At 46.8% G+C, this 18,520-nt stretch overlaps 1 long non-coding RNA gene across 2 annotated transcripts in view; it reads left to right on the top strand.

The window, feature by feature from the left end:
* Positions 1 to 2,268: 2,268 nt before the first annotated feature.
* The window catches only part of LOC311513096, a 42,182-nt gene continuing 25,930 nt past the window's right edge, over positions 2,269 to 18,520 (top strand). For both annotated transcript variants that reach the window (XR_014709651.1, XR_014709652.1), the window contains exons 1-2: positions 2,269 to 2,640; positions 3,018 to 3,290. This is a non-coding gene — a long non-coding RNA (uncharacterized lncRNA). The remainder of the gene's footprint in view (positions 2,641 to 3,017; positions 3,291 to 18,520) is intronic.

Here is an 18,520-nt window from a genome sequence, read left to right as displayed (position 1 = left end):
AGTGATAAACACCCGTTTTTTCATGGTTTGTGTGTATAAAAACATCTTTTGTATTTTCCACAGTATGCATCCAATGAAGTGAGCTGTAGCTCACGAAAGCTTATGCTCAAATAAATTGGTTAGTCTCTAAGGTGCCACAAGGACTCCTTTTCTTTTTGCGAATACAGACTGACACGGCTGTTACTCTGAAAAAAGGGCAGAGTCCTGCATTTAGGATGGAATAATCCCATGCATTGCTACAGGCTGGGGGACTGACTGGCTAAGCGGCAGTTCTGCAGAAAAGGACCTGGGGGCTACAGTGGATGAGAAGCTGGGTACGAGTCAGCAGTGTGCCCTTGTTGCCAAGAAGGCTAACGGCATACTGGGCTGTATTAGTAGGAGCATTGCCAGCAGATCGAGGGAAGTGATTATTCCCCTCTATTCGGCACTGGTGAGACCACACCTGGAGTATTGCATCCAGTTTTGGTCCCCCCACTACAGAAGGGATGTGGACAAATTGGAGAGAGTCCAGTGGAGGGCAACAAAAATTATTAGTGGGTTGGGGCACATGATTTACAAGAAGAGGCTGAGGGAACTGGGCTTATTTAGTCTGCAGAAGAGAAGAGTGAGGGGGGATTTGATAGCAGCCTTCAACTACCTGAAGGGAGGTTCCAAAGAGGATGGAGCTCGGCTGTTCTCAGTGGTGGCAGATGACAGAACAAGAAGCAATGGTCTTAAGTTGCAGTGGGGAAGGTTTAGGTTGGATATTAGGAAACACTATTTCACTAGGAGGGTGGTGAAACACTGGAATGGGTTCCCTATGGAGGTGGTGGAATCTCCCTCCTTAAAGGTTTTTAAGGCCCAGCTTGACAAAGCCCAGGCTGGGATGATTTAGTTGGGGTTGGTCCTGCTTTGAGCAGGGGGTTGGACTAGATGACCTCCTGAGGTCTCTAAAAACCCTAATCTTCTATGATTTTATTATTCTATTAACGGTCTCCTTCCCACATCCTTGGACAAGTTGGGTGAATGAGGTGCGGGATATAGGAAGTGTTAGTCCACCTCTCCTGAGTCTGCTCCCCAGCCTGGGGCATCATGTCGCTGGGCAGTGGCTGCCTTGCACATATGGCTCCTTTACCACCAGGGTCTGGAAAAGGGTGTGAGGAAAAACGGAAGTCCCTTCCCTCTTTCCCCAATAAACAGCCCCAGAGGGTGTATAAGAACGATGGGAATCTACTGCTGCATTCTGGGAGCAGGCGGGAAGTGCCGGGGGGGGGGGGTGTAACCTCTTAGCTAGTCTGTTCCAACAATTAACTTCAATAAGCTCCCCAAGCTACAGTGTGAAGGCAGAGACTCAAGCCAAGGGACGCTGCAGGCTGTCTGGCCCACACCCTGCAGCCTGTGTGACGGGTGCAGAGCCAGAGGGCACAGCAGCTCCCCAGGACCTGCAAGAAGCTGTAAGGGGTCAAGACAAAAGAATGTTGAATGCCCTTCATTACACCTTCTGTAGTCCATCCGCCCCTGCTCCTGGGCAGGCTGCGTGGTCGCAGGGACTGGAGAAGGGACAGGGCTCCCTTGGCTGAGGTGGGACATGCCCCCCTGGCGGTACAAGGCAGTAAATGTGCACTGTGCTTTCTGGCTGCTCCCTTTGATGCGCGCCTGGCACTGCAGTTGTTAAGCAGACAGTGCTGTTTGGTCTGGCCCGGACACAGCCCTGCTCTGGGGGCCTGGCCAGAATGTGGCTGGAATCCATTTGAAACAGGAGGCAGGAGTTCAGACAGCACCAGGCTGTGCTCCACCTCGGAGAGTGTGGGGGATCCAAGTGTGGAGGGGCTCAGTGTGGGGGATCCAGGTGTGGGTTGAGAGGGTTCTGGGTGGGGCAATCTGGGTGCTGGAAACTCAGTGGGAGATCTGGGTGCGGGAGGAGATCTGGATGCACAGGGGCTTGTTGGGGGGTTCTGGGTGCAACAGTAATGGGGCTCTGCAGGGGGGTCCAAGTGCAGCTAGGTGGGGCTCAGTGGGGTGGGGATCCGGATACAGGTGGCTCATCGGGGTGGTCCAAGTGCCAGGGAATGGGGCTCATCAGGAGGGGGTTCTAAGTGCGGAGGGGTGAGTCTCAGCAGGAGGGTCTGGGTATGAGGGGATCTGGATGCATGGGGGTTGGGCGGATGGAGGAGCAGTTCCCTGTACAGGGATCCCTCCCCTTCTGCAGGAAGCTCTGGGCTTTAATTAAACCCTTCTGTTTGCAGAAATATCCTAGCGAGCTGAGAGCAGCCAGTTTGATCAGCCACAGCCTGTGCACCTGGTCTGGAGCTGTATGTCCCATGGTCTTTGCTTCACTACCTCCAAGGGGACTTATGTGGAATCTGCAGTACTCTGGGAATAGCCCTTTTTTGTGTAAATCACTCTGGCAGCTCGGAGAGGAAGCCAAGATCTTTTAGAGGCTCCTGCAGAACCAAACTACTGACTGTTACAGGAATGCTCTGGCTCTTTCCATGTACAACAGATCATAGATAAAATGCCAGCTGATGGGTTCAATAGTAGGTAGCATAGTTTGTGGGGCTTGGAGGACCAAAAGTACTTCCTGGGTAAAGCCCTTGAACCAACACTGCAACAGCAGAGAGGCTAACAGAGGGAGTTTGCCTGGGATCTGCCTGAGAGGAGGTACGCTAAGGGCTGCATTAGGGAGGCTGTGTTGGTTATCTGAGTGTCTGAGTGTCTGTTGTGGGGACAGTTTGACCGTGTGCTTGATTGGTTGTTTGAAAAGTGTGAATTGGGAGTGCTTTGTTCCAGGTGAGCCTTGAGTGGGCCTGACTGTTATAAAAAGCCAGTCAGCTGTGAACCAGCTGGGCAGCAAACAGCAGAGAGGCTAACAGAGGGAGTTCACCTGGGGAGAGCCCACTGAGGCTTACAACTTGCTGGCTTCTCCTAGTAGTTACTACAACTCCTGAAGAAGCTCATAGAAGGAAGGTAATATGGATGGGGAGCGTTCAGCTGTTGTGACCTGCACTGGATGTGCCATGTTTGTCTTTCTTCCACAGGACAGAAGCGACTTTGTCTGTACAAAGTGCAAGCTGGTCTCCATATTGGAACAGAAGATTCAAGGTCTGGAGCAACAGGTATCGACGCTGCATTGCATAAGAGAAACTGAAGATTTCCTGGACCGACGTCAGGATATGCTTCTACAGGCACAAGGTTCTGATGATTCAGAGCAGGCTGCACTGTGGGGACAGGAGGACGGTGAAGTAATTTGGCAGCATGTGACCTCCAGAAGAAGAAAGGGGAGCATCCATGTACCAGCAATGCAGATACAGGTAAGCAACTGTTTTCATGTTCTCCCCACACGTACTAATGCAGAGAGTGGACTAGATGATACGTCTGAGGGAAGGGAGCAGAAGGAGACTCCGCTGATTGGAAGGCATGGGATGCACTGTCCTAGGGATGGGGGTTCCACGACTACTGCTCCCAAGAGGAGGAGGCGGGTGGTGGTGGTAGGATCACTGTGGACTACGTGGCTCTGGGAAGAAGGATAAAGGAGTTTGAGGCACAAGTGGTGTTCTCGTCCATCCTCCCCGTAGAAGGAAAAGGCCTGGGCAGAGACTGTCGAATTGTGGAAGTCAATGAATGGCTACGCAGGTGGTGTCAGAGAGAAGGCTTTGGATTATTTGACCATGGGATGGTATTCAAAGAAGGAGGAGTGCTAGGCAGAGACAGGCTCCACTTAACGAAGAGAGGGAAGAGCATCTTCGGAAGCAGGCTGGCTGACCTAGTGAGGAGGGCTTTAAACTAGGTTCACCGGGGGAAGGAGACCAAAGCCCTGAGGTAAGTGGGGACATGGCATACCGGGAGGAAGCACGAGCAGGAGAACACAAAAGGGGAGGGCTCCTGCCTCATACTAAGAAAGCAGGACAAACAGCAAGTTATCTCAAGTGCCTATAGGCAAGAAGCCTGAGAAACAAGCAGGGAGAACTGGAAGTCCTGGCACAGTCAAGGAATTATGATGTGATTGGAATAACAGAGACTTGGTGGGTTAACTCACATGACTGGAGTACTGTCATGGATGGATATAAGCTGTTCAGGAAGGGCAGAAAAGGTGGGGGAGTTGCACTGTATGTAAGAGAGCAGTATGACTGCTCAGAGCTCAAGTATGAAACTGCAGAAAAACCTGAGAGTCTCTGGATTAAGTTTTTAGAAGTGTGAGCAACAAGGGTGATGTCGTGGTGGGAGTCTACTATAGACCACCAGACCAGGGGGATGAGGTGGACGAGGCTTTCTTCCGGCAACTCGCAGAAGTTACTAGATTTCATGCCCTGGTTCTCATGGGAGACTTCAATCACCCTGATATCTGCTGGAAGAGCAATACAGCGGTGCACAGACAATCCAGGAAGTTTTTGGAAAATGTAGGGGACAATTTCATGGTGCAAGTGCTGGAGGAACCAACTAGGGGCAGAGATCTTCTTGACCTGCTGCTCACAAACCGGGAAGAATTAGTAGGGGAAGCAAAAGAAGATGGGAACCTGGGAGGCAGTGACCTTGAGATGGTCGAGTTCAGGATCCTGACACAAGGAAGAAAGGAAAGCAGCAGAATACGGACCCTGGACTTCAGAAAAGCAGACTTTGACAACCTCAGGGAACTGATGGGCAAGATCCCCTGGGAGAACAACATGAGGGGGAAAGGAGTCCAGGAGAGCTGGCTGTATATTAAAGAATCCTTATTGAGGTTACAGGGACAAACCATCCCGATGTGTAGAAAGAATAGTAAATATGGCAGACAACCAGCTTGGCTTAACAGTGAAATCCTTGCTGATCTTAAACACAAAAAAGAAGCTTACAAAAAGTGGAAGATTGGACAAATGACCAGGGAAGAGTACAAAAATATTGCTCGGGCATGCAGGAGTGAAATCAGGAAGGCCAAATCACACCTGGAGTTGCAGCTAGCAAGAGATGTTAAGAGTAACAAGAAGGGTTTCTTCAGGTATGTTAGTAACAAGAAGAAAGTCAAGGAAAGTATGGGCCTCTTACTGAATGAGGGAGGCAACCTAGCGACAGGATGTGGAAAAAGCTAATGTACTCAATGCTTTTTTTACCTGTCTTCACGAACAAGGTCAGCTCCCAGACTGCTGCACTGGGCAGCACAGCATGGGGAGGAGGTGACCAGCCCTCTGTGGAGAAAGAAGTGGTTCGGGACTATTTAGAAAAGCTGGACGAGCACAAGTCCATGGGGACGGATGCACTGCATCCGAGAGTGCTAAAGGAGTTGGCAGATGTGATTGCAGAGCCATTGGCCATTATCTTTGAAAACACATGGCGATCGGGGGAGGTCCCGGAAGACTGGAAAAAGGCTAATGTAGTGCCCATCTTTAAAAAAGGGTAGAAGGAGGATCCGGGGAACTACAAGCCAGTCAGCCTCAACTCAGCCCCTGGAAAAATCATGGAGCAGGTCCTCAAGGAATCAATTCTGAAGCACTTAGAGGAGAGGAAAGTGATCAGGAACAGTCAGCATGGATTCACCAAGGGAAGGTCATGCCTGACTAATCTAATTGCCTTCTACGACGAGATAACTGGCCCTGTGGATGAGGGGAAAGCAGTGAACGTGTTGTTCCTTGACTTTAGCAAAGTGTTTGACATGGTCTCCCACAGTATTCTTGCCAGTAAGTTAAAGTATGGGCTGGATGAATGGACGATAAGGTGGATAGAAAGCTGGCTAGATTGTCGGGCTCAACGGGTAGTGATCAATGGCTCCATGTCTAGTTGGCAGCTGGTATCAAGAGAAGTGCCCCAAGGGTCGGCCCTTGGGCCAGTTTTGTTCAATATCTTCATTAATGATCTGGAGGATAGTGTGGATTGTACCCTCAGCAAGTTTGCAGATGACACTAAACTGGGAGGAGAGGTAGATCTGCTGGAGGGTAGGGATAGGATACAGAGGGACCTAGACAAATGAGAGGATTGGGCCACAAGAAATCTGATGAGGTTCAACAAGGACAAGTGCAGAGTCCTGCACTTAGGATGGAAGAATCCCATGCACCGCTACAGACTAGGGACCGAATGGCTCGGCAGCAGTTCTGCAGAAAAGGACCTAGGGGTTACAGTGGATGAGAAGCTGGATATGAGTCAACAGTGTGGCCTTGTTGCCAAGAAGGCCAATGGCATTTTGGGATGTATAAGTAGGGGCATTGCCAGCAGATTGAGGGATGTGATCGTTCCCTTCTATTTGACATTGGTGAGGCCTCATGTGTCCAGTTTTGGGCCCCACACTACACGAAGGATACGGAAAAATTGGAAAACATCCAGCGGAGGGCAATAAAAATGATTAGGAGACTGGAACACATGACTTATGAAGAGAGGCTGAGGGAACTGCGAATGTTTAGTCTGCGGAAGAGAAGAATGAGCAGGGATTTGATAGCTGCTTTCAACTACCTGAAAGGGGGTTCCAAAGAGGATGAATCTAGACTGTTCTCAGTGGTAGCGGATGACAGAACAAGGAGTAATGGTCTCAAGTTGAAGTGGGGGAGGTTTAGGTTGGATATTAGAAAAAACGTTTTCATTAGGAGGGTGGTGAAACACTGGAATGCGTTATCTAGGGAGGTGGTGGAATCTACTTCCTTAGAAGTTTTTAAGGTCAGGCTTGACAAAGCCCTGGCTGGGATGATTTAGTTGGGGTTGGTCCTGCTTTGAGCAGGGGGTTGGACTAGATGACCTCCTGAGGTCCCTTCCAACCCTGATATTCTATGATTCTATGAATGGGGAAATTAGTACTGCTGTTTGGTAGTTTTTTGATAAAACGTTTTTCTGTTGAAAAATGCTGATTTATCAGAACTGAAGCATTTTACAGGAAAGGTGGGTATCAACAAAATTCCTGTGCCAAAAATTTTGAAAAAAAAAGTTTCAAAATTGTTGAAAAGTCTAGTGAAATGGGTTTTTTATTTGAAACAACTTTTCATGTCGAAATTTAAAGTTATTTGTGACAAAAAAGGTGAAAATCAAAATGAAATGTTTTCAAATTATTGACAGGTTTCAGAGTAACAGCCGTGTTAGTCTGTATTCGCAAAAAGAAAAGGAGTACTTGTGGCACCTTAGAGACTAACCAATTTATTTGAGCATGAGCTTTCGTGAGCTACAGCATCCGATGAAGTGAGCTGTAGCTCACGAAAGCTCATGCTCAAATAAATTGGTTAGTCTCTAAGGTGCCACAAGTCCTCCTTTTCTTTTTTTCAAATTATTGATTGACCTGAACTAATTTATTTCTGATTATTGCTTTGTGATTTTTTTTTTTTTTTTTTTTTTTTGAGATTTTGACTTTTTGTTCTGATTTAGGACTGGGAATTTTTTTGAAGTCTCAAAAGTTTTCCTTGGATGGGAAAAACATTTCCCACCCAGCTTTAGAAATGAGGATGTTTCACACTCTCAGGGCTTGTCTTCCCTGCAGTGTTAGCTTGAACACCGTGGCTATGTTTACACGACTGACCGTGCCGCTGTAAGGTCTCGTGTGTGGCTGTTCTCCTGCCGGCATAATGAAACCACCCCCAAAGAGTGGCTGTAGCTATGTGGGCAGGAGAGCGTCTCCCATCAACATGGCGCTGTCCATGCTGGCGCTTTTGTCGGTGACATTTATGTCTGTTGTGGGGTGTTTTTTTCACACCGCTGACTGACAAAATTTTTACCAACAATTGTGCTAGTGGAGACAAAGCCAGAATTAACTCCTCTCAAGTTAGCCTCACAGGAGGGGAGCAGTCACACTGCAGAACACGATGGAGTGGTTGGATTAGCGTGGCAGAGTGATTGGATTAGCAGTATAAAGTAGCTGCATCAGCAGCATTTGAGCTTTAGTCTGTTCTCCCCATCCCTGACGGATGAGCTAGTTCACATTTAAAGCCCCACCTTACTCTTGGGAGAGGTTTTACTGTGTGCTTAGGAGTCGGGCTGGGGCAGCACTCAGGTTACACTTTCACATCAGTGAAGACAGGAGTTTTGTTGTCCTCCCTGGGATTTGCTCTCCCTGACTGCAGTTTACAAGGTGTTTCCAACTCCAGAGTTGTCTTTCCCCAGGCACTGTTGGTGTCCCAGCAGTGCAGCCAGGAAGGGCTCCATGTCCCAGGAGGAGAAGGAGAGGTCTCTGTATGCTCAGGGCAGGGGCAAAGCTCCAGGTTTGTGGGGGAACCCTATTTCCAGCTCCTCATCCACTGTGGGTTCGGTCTCCTCACGTCTGTCTAATTTCAACAGGCCTTCTGCCCCTCCCTCGCTGAGCCCTTGTCAGCTGAGTGACAGTCCTGGCTATGTGTTCTCCAGGGCTCTGCCCAGCCCAGCTGTCATGTTCCCACCATGTCTCACCTCTCAGGGTCACAGCAAATCAATTACCAAGAGATTAAGTGATTTCTTACCAATTAGTCAATTGGATTATTTCCAGAAATCCATGTTTTCTTGCCAGCCATACACCTCTGCCAGAATCCCACTGAGAGGCCAGAGCTGAGTAGGGACACAGAGTCCCTGTCTGGAGCTTTTCAATTGACAGTGGCATGTCTGGGGCAGCTGGGAGGGACATGCAGGCACCATTCAGTGAGCAGGGACGGTGACTTCTCACAGCCATGAGGGTCACTGATTTCCCGGGGGCTTTAGGGGAAGAAACACAGAGAACACAGGACAAGAGGCAACAGGTTCAAACGACAGGCTAGCAGGTTTAGATTAAATCTCAGGAAAAACTTTCTACCTGTAAGAACAGACTACAGACTAGGGACCGAATGGCTAGGCAGCAGTTCTGCGGAAAAGGACCTAGGGGTGACAGTGGACGAGAAGCTGGATATGAGTCAGCAGTGTGCCCTTGTTGCCAAGAAGGCCAATGGCATTTTGGGATGTATAAGTAGGGGCATAGCGAGCAGATCGAGGGACGTGATCGTTCCCCTCTATTCGACATTGGTGAGGCCTCATCTGGAGTACTGTGTCCAGTTTTGGGCCCCACACTACAAGAAGGATGTGGATAAATTGGAGAGAGTCCAGCGAAGGGCAATAAAAATGATTAGGGGTCTAGAACACATGAGTTATGAGGAGAGGCTGAGGGAGCTGGGATTGTTTAGCCTGCAGAAGAGAAGAATGAGGGGGGATTTGATAGCTGCTTTCAACTACCTGAAAGGGGGTTCCAAAGAGGATGGCTCTAGACTGTTCTCAATGGTAGCAGATGACAGAACGAGGAGTAATGGTCTCAAGTTGCAGTGGGGGAGGTTTAGATTGGATATTAGGAAAAACTTTTTCACTAAGAGGGTGGTGAAACACTGGAATGCGTTACCTAGGGAGGTGGTAGAATCTCCTTCCTTAGAGGTTTTTAAGGTCAGGCTTGACAAAGCCCTGGCTGGGATGATTTAACTGGGAATTGGTCCTGCTTTGAGCAGGGGGTTGGACTAGATGACCTTCTGGGGTCCCTTCCAACCCTGATATTCTATGAACAGCAGGACAATGGAACAAACTGCCTCCGGAGGGTGTGGAAGCTCCTTCACTGGAGTTTTTCAAAAGGAGGCTGGAGCCATCTGTCTGGGATGGTTTAGACACAACAAATCCTGCAACTTGGTAGGGGATTTTACTAGATGGCCCTTGCGGTCCCTTCTAACTCTGTGGTTCTATTATTCTAAGTTACAGAACCTCGGGCTGGTTTAAAGCTTGCAGAGGCTGAGGCAGAAGTCAGTGAGAGAGGAGAGGAGAGGCAGCACGGGGTCTGGAGTACTGACTGTTCCCAGCTCTGACCCTGACTTGCTGGGTGGCCTTGGGCAAGTCCCTTCTCCTATCTGTGCCTCCATTTCCTTTCCTGGCCTTTATTAAGCTCTCTGGTGGCAGGGACTGGCTCTCACTCGGTGTGTGTACAGTGCCATGTACAATGGAGGCCTGGGGTTTGCTGCAGCCTCTAGGTACTACCAAAATACTACTAATAAAAGGCAGCAGCTCTCCTGTGCTGCTGGTCTAATTTGTATGTGGCTTTACGATGCTTTCATATTGCAAAGGAAATCTATTCTGGTTAAAACAATGTCCCCTGTGGTGTTTGCCATTTTCTCTTGTACATTTGTGACTTTTGCTTAGGGCTGGTTTAAAATCTTTCATCAAAACTATTTGTACATCTTCTATAATGAACCAGGTCCAGGGACTCCCATGATGCACTGTGGTGGCTCAGCAATTGGGGAGATCGAGTTGCATTATGGGAGATGTAGTCAGGCCATGGCCTACACTTATGGGCCTGGGAAACCAGTGTGGATTGGTAGGAAAGGATCATTCTGCAGGCCTCGAACTTCAGGGTGGGGAGGATGACCTTTTTTTCAGAAATGTGCAGAGAGAACCAACATGGAAGCTGAGCACCCCAGAGTGTTACTGCTTTTGAGCCAACCAATTCAAAGCAGGGGATCAGCTCCTGGGGCCATCCTCAGACAGGTCTGCTATGCCAGTGGTTCTCAATCAGGGGTACACGAAGGTCTTCCAGGGGGTACATCAACTCATCTAGATATTTGCCTTGTTTTACAACAGGCTACATAAAAAGCACGAGCGAAGTCAGGACAAACTAACATTTCATATAGACGGTGACTTGTTTATATGGCTTGATAGACTATACACTGAAATGTAAGTACAATATTTATATTCCAATTGATTTATTTTATAATGATATGGTATAAATGAGAAAGTAGCAATTTTTCAGTATTACTTTGCTGTGACACTTTTGTATTTTTATGTCTGCTTTTGTAAGCAAATAGTTTTAAAGTGAAGTGAAACTTGGAAGTACACAAGACAAATCAGACTCCTGAAAGGGGTACAGTTGTCTGGAAAGGTTGAGAGCCACTGGGATATGCCATTGATAAGGTGCTGTCTAGCCAGGTCCTACAGCTGGGTAAGGCTCAGGAGGTCATGGCTGAATTTATAAACTCAGTTCTATTGAGATGAATGGAGGAAGGACTGTTTGCCCCCCCCAGGAGTACTGTGGACATTAATGGTGTAGAGGCTGATCTGGTTATTCTGGAGACCCAGCTTGTCCTCTGATGCCCTGGTTAGTGAAACTATGCACAGGCCTCTTGGACAGAAGGAAGGAACATTTAACTATCGCAGAATGGTGGTGGAAAGTGCATTTGGCTGTTTGAAAGGCAGATGGTGCTATTTATCGAATAGGTTGGAAGCAGCAGAAGAAACATCCCAGGCTTTATAACTGCATATCATGTTCTACACAGTATTGGTGAGCAATGAAGAAAATCTTAACAATGGATAGGAGGCTGAGGTTCAGAGACTTGCTTGGCAGGTCAAGCAGCCAGCCTGGTGCTAACACCCCGGGGAATATTATCAGGGATGCCTATGGTTCATATTTTGAGTCTCAGGCCTGAAGATGTGCAGCTGTCAGCCAATGGAGCGGGTGTCGGGATAGACACATTGTGAGTATTGGTGTTGCGTATAGGTGGTAGAAGTGGAATGTTCCCTAAGTATTTTTGTAAAACCCCATGAATTATTTCAGCTTTATTTAAAGGATTTTTGAGTTAAATGCAATAATGACTCATAGTGGATGGATTGTGAATGGTTTTTATTATAAATTTTTTTATTATTCTTTGCTTCAGTCTTCACGGCTGAGGATGTGAGGGAGATTCCCAAACCTGAGCCGTCTTTTGTCGGTGACAAATCTGAGGAATTGTCACAGATTGAAGTGTCACTAGAGGACTTTTTGGAATTAATTGAGAAACTTAACAGTAACAAGTCACCGGGACCAGATGGCATTCGCCCAAGAGTTCTGAAAGAACTCAAATGTGAAATTGTGGAACTATTAACTATGGTTTGTAACCTGTCCTTTACATCAGCTACTGTACCCAATGACTGGAAGATAGCTAATGTAACGCCAATATTTAAGAAGGGCTCTACAGACCTTCTAGCGTCAGTACCAGGCAAATTAGTTAAAACAATAGTAAAGAATAAAATTGTCAGACACATAGAAGAACATAAATTGTTGCACAAAAGTTAACATGTTTCTGTAAAGAGAGATCACATCTTACTAATCTATTAGAGTTCTTTGAGGGGGTCAACAAACATGTGGACAAGGGGGATCCAGTGGACATAGTGTACTTAGATTTTCAGAAAGCCTTTGACAAGGTCCCTCACCAAAGGCTCTTATGTAAATTAAGTTGTCATGGGATAAGAGGGAAGAGCCTTTCATGGATTGAGAACTGGTTGAAAGACAGGGAACAAAGGGTCGGAATAAATGGTAAATTTTCAGAATGGAGAGAGGTAACTAGCGATGTTCCCCAAGGGTAATCCTAGGACCAATCCTATTCAACTTATCCATAAATGATCTGGAGACAGGGGTAAACAGTGAGGTGGCAAAGTTTGCAGATGATACTAAACTGCTCAAGATAATTAAGACCAAAGCAGACTGTGAAGAACTTCTAAAAGGTCTCACAAAACTAAGTGATTGGGCAACAAAATGGCAAATGAAATTTAATGTGGATAAATGTAAAGTAATGCACATTGGAAAAAATAACTCCAACTATACATACAATATGATGGGGGCTAATTTAGCTACAACTAATCAGGAGAAAGACCTTGGAGTCATCGTGGGTAGTTCTCTGGAGACATCCACGCAGTGTGCAGCGGCAGTCAAAAAAGCAAACAGGATGTTAGGAATCATTAAAAAAGGGATAGAGAATAAGACGGAGAATATCTTATTGCCCTTATATAAATCCATGGTACACCCACATCTTGAATACTGCGTATAGATATGGATCCTCATCTCAAAAAAGATATACTGGCATTAGAAAAGGTTCAGAGAAGAGCAACTAAAATGATTAGGGTTTTGGAACGGGTCCCATATGAGGAGAGATTAAAGAGGCTTGGACTTTTCAGCTTGGAAAAGAGGAGACTAAGGGGGGATATGATAGAGGTATATAAAATCATGAGTAGTGTGGAGAAAGTGAATAAGGAAAAGTTTTATATTATGGGAACAAGTAAATAATACTAGGAGCCACCAAATGAAATTAATGGGTAGCAGGTTTAAAACAAATAAAAGGAAGTTCTTCTTCACTCAGTGCACAGTCAACCTGTGGAACTCCTTGCCTGAGGAGGTTGTGAAGGCTAGGACTGTAACAGGGTTTAAAAGAGAACTGGATAAATTCATGGAGGTTAAGTCCATTAATGGCTATTAGCCAGGATGGGTAAGGAATGGTGTCCCTAGCCTCTGTTTGTCAGAGGGTGGCAATGGATGGCAGGAGAGAGATCACTTGATCATTACCTGTTAGGTTCACTCCTTCTGGGGCACCTGACATTGGCCACTGTTGGTAGACAGGATACTGGGCTGGATGGACCTTTGGTCTGACCCAGTATGGCCCTTCTTCTGTTCTTCTTATAAAGGAACACTTCCAGAACCAAAAGTAAAGTTTTAATTAAACCAATGGCAAAATAACAATATTTGAAAATATATTTTAACCAAACAATCTACTAACTAACCAACTATAAAAAAACCTTTAATTAAAGCAATAGTTCAAACAAAATGGAAATTGCAACAGTATGACCCATGCAACAGAGCAAGGTTGTGGTGTGTGGAAGAGTGCTTAAAGTAACAGGCAGCATGTGTTCACCTTCCCTCTGCCTCTTCTTGTCCATGTGGAGTCTGGGGTTGAGCGCTGTGGCTCAAATTTTTCAGGGGCACTGCTGGGCTAAGCAATGCTGGGCTCCCAGGATCCAGTGTTCTCAGGTCCCAGGCATTGGTTTTGAGATGGAAATTGCTGCTGGTGCACTCCTGTAGGGGTACAGTGTGGAGGAGTTGAGTCTGGTTCCTGTAGGCAGTATTGCCCAGGGGTTGAGGGACATGACTGAGTCCTAAATTTGGGATTGCAGGGCTCTGGCCGAGCAGAAACGTGTTTTGCAGGAGAGCATTCTGGCTCAGGATAGCCTCTGCATCTCCCTGTTTTTTCTGTGCTCTCCTTGGCCATGGTGATGCTGTCCCTGGCCACTGCTACATTGTCCGTAGCCACTGCCATGATCTCCTGGGAGAGCTGCATTTCCTTGTTCCTCTGAGTCCCCATGTACTGCCTCCACCCCTCCACCAGTCTGGTTTCCCTCTGGGATTCTGCCTTGAGCGCTACAAACATGTTGTCCCAAGTCTTCTTTTTCTACCTCCTCAAGTTTGCCCTTCTCAGCAGCAGACAGAGGCCCTGTCCTTGACAGTCTGGCCATTGCCGGTGCTGTGGCTTTGAGAGTAGAGAAAAACAGCAACTAGTCACTTACCATCACATTCCAGATGGGCCATGATAGCATTTCTTATATGTTTATGGAACTTCACCTCCCCAAGACTCTTCCAAGTCCTGGGGGACCCTCAGAGAAGGTAAGTGTTCTGTGTGTGGGGAGGGGGCTGGTGACCGGGGATTTCTGTCTCATCTGTGGGCTGTTAGCTGGTTGGGAGGTTGAGGAGTGAGGTGAGTTGGAGCTATATTTCCATTTGGGTTTTGAAGTTTTGTTGGTGGGCTGGTGCTCCTATGATGATGGAGGTTTTCGGGAGAATTGTGGGGCAAGTTGGACTGAATTTTTAAATCAAGATGGGATTTTTTCCTAAAAGTTCTGCTCCAGGAATTATTTCAGGGCAGTTCCCTGGCCTGTGTTACAGAGAAGGGCAGATCAGATGATCACAGTCAGGGACGGCCCTAGACCAAATGGTGCCCCAGGCGAGGAGTGTGTCCCTCACCTCCATTTGTTAAACTTTTCAATAATTTATTTTTTATTGCATTGGTAGCCCATTTCAAAACTTTGATGCACGATTTACATGCATGATTTATCCCTGTCATAGAAGACAATATATTTGCAATCTAGGATCTATAAATCTGTATTTATTCATGCCATATATAAGCAAATAAAAAAAATGTTTCCTCTAAGATTATATAAACTTTTTAATTTTAAGAATAACTGAAATGTACTAACAGCAAGAAATTGAACTATGCACCAACATTGGATGGACCAGTATTAAATAGGTTTCAGAGTAGCAGCCATGTTAGTCTGTATTCGCAAAAAGAAAAGGAGGACTTGTGGCACCTTAGAGACTAACCAATTTATTTGAGCATAAGCTTTCATGAGCTACAGATCACTTCATCGGATGCATTCAGTGGAAAATACTGGAGCATTCAGTGGAGATTTATATACACAGAGAACATGAAACAGTGGGTGTTACCATACACACTGTAAGGAGCGTGATCACTTAAGATGAGCTAATACCAGCAGGAGAGCCGGGGGTGGGGGGTGGGGGCGGAGAAGAAAACCTTTTGTAGTGATAATCAAGGTGAGCCATTTCCAGCAGTTGACAAGAACGTCTGAGGAACAGTGGGCGGGGGGGGGGGAAATAAACATGGGGAAATAGTTTCAGAGTAACAGCCGTGTTAGTCTGTATTCGCAAAAAGAAAAGGAGGACTTGTGGCACCTTAGAGACTAACCAATTTATTAGAGCATAAGCTTTCGTGAGCTACAGCTCACTTCATCAGATGCATATCGTGGAAACTGCAGCAGACTTTATATATACACAGAGAATATGAACCAATACCTCCTCCCACCCCACTGTCCTGCTGGTAATAGCTTATCTAAAGTGGGGGGGTGGAGGGTGAGAACCTGGATTTGTGCTGGAAATGGCCCACCTGATGATCACTTTAGATAAGCTATTACCAGCAGGACAGTGGGGTGGGAGGAGGTATTGGTTCATATTCTCTGTGTGTATATATAAAGTCTGCTGCAGTTTCCACGATATGCATCTGATGAAGTGAGCTGTAGCTCACGAAAGCTTATGCTCTAATAAATTGGTTAGTCTCTAAGGTGCCACAAGTACTCCTTTTCTTTATGGGGAAATAGTATTACTTTGTGTAATGACCCATCCACTCCCAGTCTCTCTTCAAGCCTAAGGTAATTGTATCCAGTTTGCAAATTAATTCCAACTCAGCAGTCTCTCCTTGGAGTCTGTTTTTGAAGTCTTTTTGTTGTAATATTGTGACTTTTAGGTCTGTAATCAAGTGACCAAAGAGACCGAAATGTTCTCCGACTGGTTTATGAATGTTATAATTCTTGACATCTGATTTGTGTCCATTTACTCTTTTACGTAGAGACTGTCCAGTTTGACCAATGTACATGGCAGAGGGGCATTGCTGGCACATGATGGCATATATCACATTGGTGGATGTGCAGGTGAACAAGCCTCTGATAGTGTGGCTGATGTGATTAGGCCCTATGATGGTGTCCCCTGAATAGATATGTGGACACAGTTGGCAACGGGCTTTGTTGCAAGGATAGGTTCCTGGGTTAGTGGTTCTGTTGTGTGGTATATGGATGCTGGTGAGTATTTGCTTCAGGTTGGGGGGCTGTCTGTAGAATCATAGAATCATAGAATATCAGGGTTGGAAGGGACCCCAGAAGGTCATCTAGTCCAACCCCCTGCTCAAAGCAGGACCAATTCCCAGCTAAATCATCCCAGCCAGGGCTTTGTCAAGCCTGACCTTAAAAACCTCTAAGGAAGGAGATTCTACCACCTCCCTAGGTAACGCATTCCAGTGTTTCACCACCCTCTTAGTGAAAAAGTTTTTCCTAATATCCAATCTAAACCTCCCCCACTGCAACTTGAGACCATTACTCCTCGTTCTGTCATCTGCTACCATTGAGAACAGTCTAGAGCCATCCTCTTTGGAACCCCCTTTCAGGTAGTTGAAAGCAGCTATCAAATCCCCCCTCATTTTTCTCTTCTGCAGGCTAAACAATCCCAGCTCCCTCAGCCTCTCCTCATAACTCATGTGTTCCAGTCCCCTAATCATTTTTGTTGCCCTTCGCTGGACTCTCTCCAATTTATCCACATCCTTCTTGAAGTGTGGGGCCCAAAACTGGACACAGTACTCCAGATGAGGCCTCACCAATGTCGAATAGAGGGGAACGATCACGTCCCTCGATCTGCTCGCTATGCCCCTACTTCTACATCCCAAAATGCCATTGGCCTTCTTGGCAACAAGGGCACACTGCTGACTCATATCCAGCTTCTCGTCCACTGTCACCCCTAGGTCCTTTTCCGCAGAACTGCTGCCTAGCCATTCGGTCCCTAGTCTGTAGCTGTGCATTGGGTTCTTCCGTCCTAAGTGCAGGACCCTGCACTTATCCTTATTGAACCTCATCAGATTCCTTTTGGCCCAATCTTCCAATTGGTCTAGGTCCTTCTGTATCCTATCCCTCCCCTCCAGCGTATCTACCACTCCTCCCAGTTTAGTATCATCCGCAAATTTGCTGAGAGTGCAATCCACACCATCCTCCAGATCATTTATGAAGATATTGAATAAAACCGGCCCCAGGACCGACCCTTGGGGCACTCCACTTGATACCGGCTGCCAACTAGACATGGAGCCATTGATCGCTACCCGTTGAGCCCGACAATCTAGCCAGCTTTCTACCCACCTTATAGTGCATTCATCCAGCCCATACTTCCTTAACTTGCTGACAAGAATACTATGGGAGACAGTGTCAAAAGCTTTGCTAAAGTCAAGATACAATACATCCACTGCTTTCCCTTCATCCACAGAACCAGTAATCTCATCATAAAAGGCGATTAGATTAGTCAGGCATGACCTTCCCTTGGTGAATCCATGCTGGCTGTTCCTGATCACTTTCCTCTCATGCAAGTGCTTCAGGATTGATTCTTTGAGGACCTGCTCCATGATTTTTCCAGGGACTGAGGTGAGGCTGACTGGCCTGTAGTTCCCAGGATCTTCCTTCTTCCCTTTTTTAAAGATTGGCACTACATTAGCCTTTTTCCAGTCATCCGGGACTTCCCCGGTTCGCCACGAGTTTTCAAAGATAATGGCCAGTGGCTCTGCAATCACAGCCGCCAATTCCTTCAGCACTCTCGGATGCAACTCGTCCGTCCCCATGGACTTGTGCACGTCCAGCTTTTCTAAATAGTCCCTAACCACCTCTATCTCCACAGAGGGCTGGCCATCTCTTCCGCATTTTGTGATGCCCAGCGCAGCAGTCTGGGAGCTGACCTTGTTAGTGAAAACAGAGGCAAAAAAAGCATTGAGTACATTAGCTTTTTCCACATCCTCTGTCACTAGGTTGCCTCCCTCATTCAGTAAGGGGCCCACACTTTCCTTGGCTTTCTTCTTGTTGCCAACATACCTGAAGAAACCCTTCTTGTTACTCTTGACATCTCTGGCTAGCTGCAGCTCCAGGTGCGATTTGCCCCTCCTGATAACATTCCTACATGCCCGAGCAATATTTTTATACTCTTCCCTGGTCATATGTCCAACCTTCCACTTCTTGTAAGCTTCTTTTTTATGTTTAAGATCCGCTAGGATTTCACCATTAAGCCAAGCTGGTCGCCTGCCATATTTACTATTCTTTCGACTCATCGGGATGGTTTGTCCCTGTAACCTCAACAGGGATTCCTTGAAATACAGCCAGCTCTCCTGGACTCCTTTCCCCTTCAAGTTAGTCCCCCAGGGGATCCTGGCCATCCGTTCCCTGAGGGAGTCGAAGTCTGCTTTCCTGAAGTCCAGGGTCCGTATCCTGCTGCTTACCTTTCTTCCCTGCGTCAGGA

Source organism: Lepidochelys olivacea (genome assembly GCF_965140295.1).
Source record: "Lepidochelys olivacea isolate rLepOli2 genome assembly, chromosome: 25".
Taxonomy (NCBI): Eukaryota; Metazoa; Chordata; order Testudines; family Cheloniidae; genus Lepidochelys; species Lepidochelys olivacea.
The sequence above is the reverse complement of the archived record's forward strand: the minus strand, read 5'-3'. Positions and strand labels throughout refer to the sequence as shown.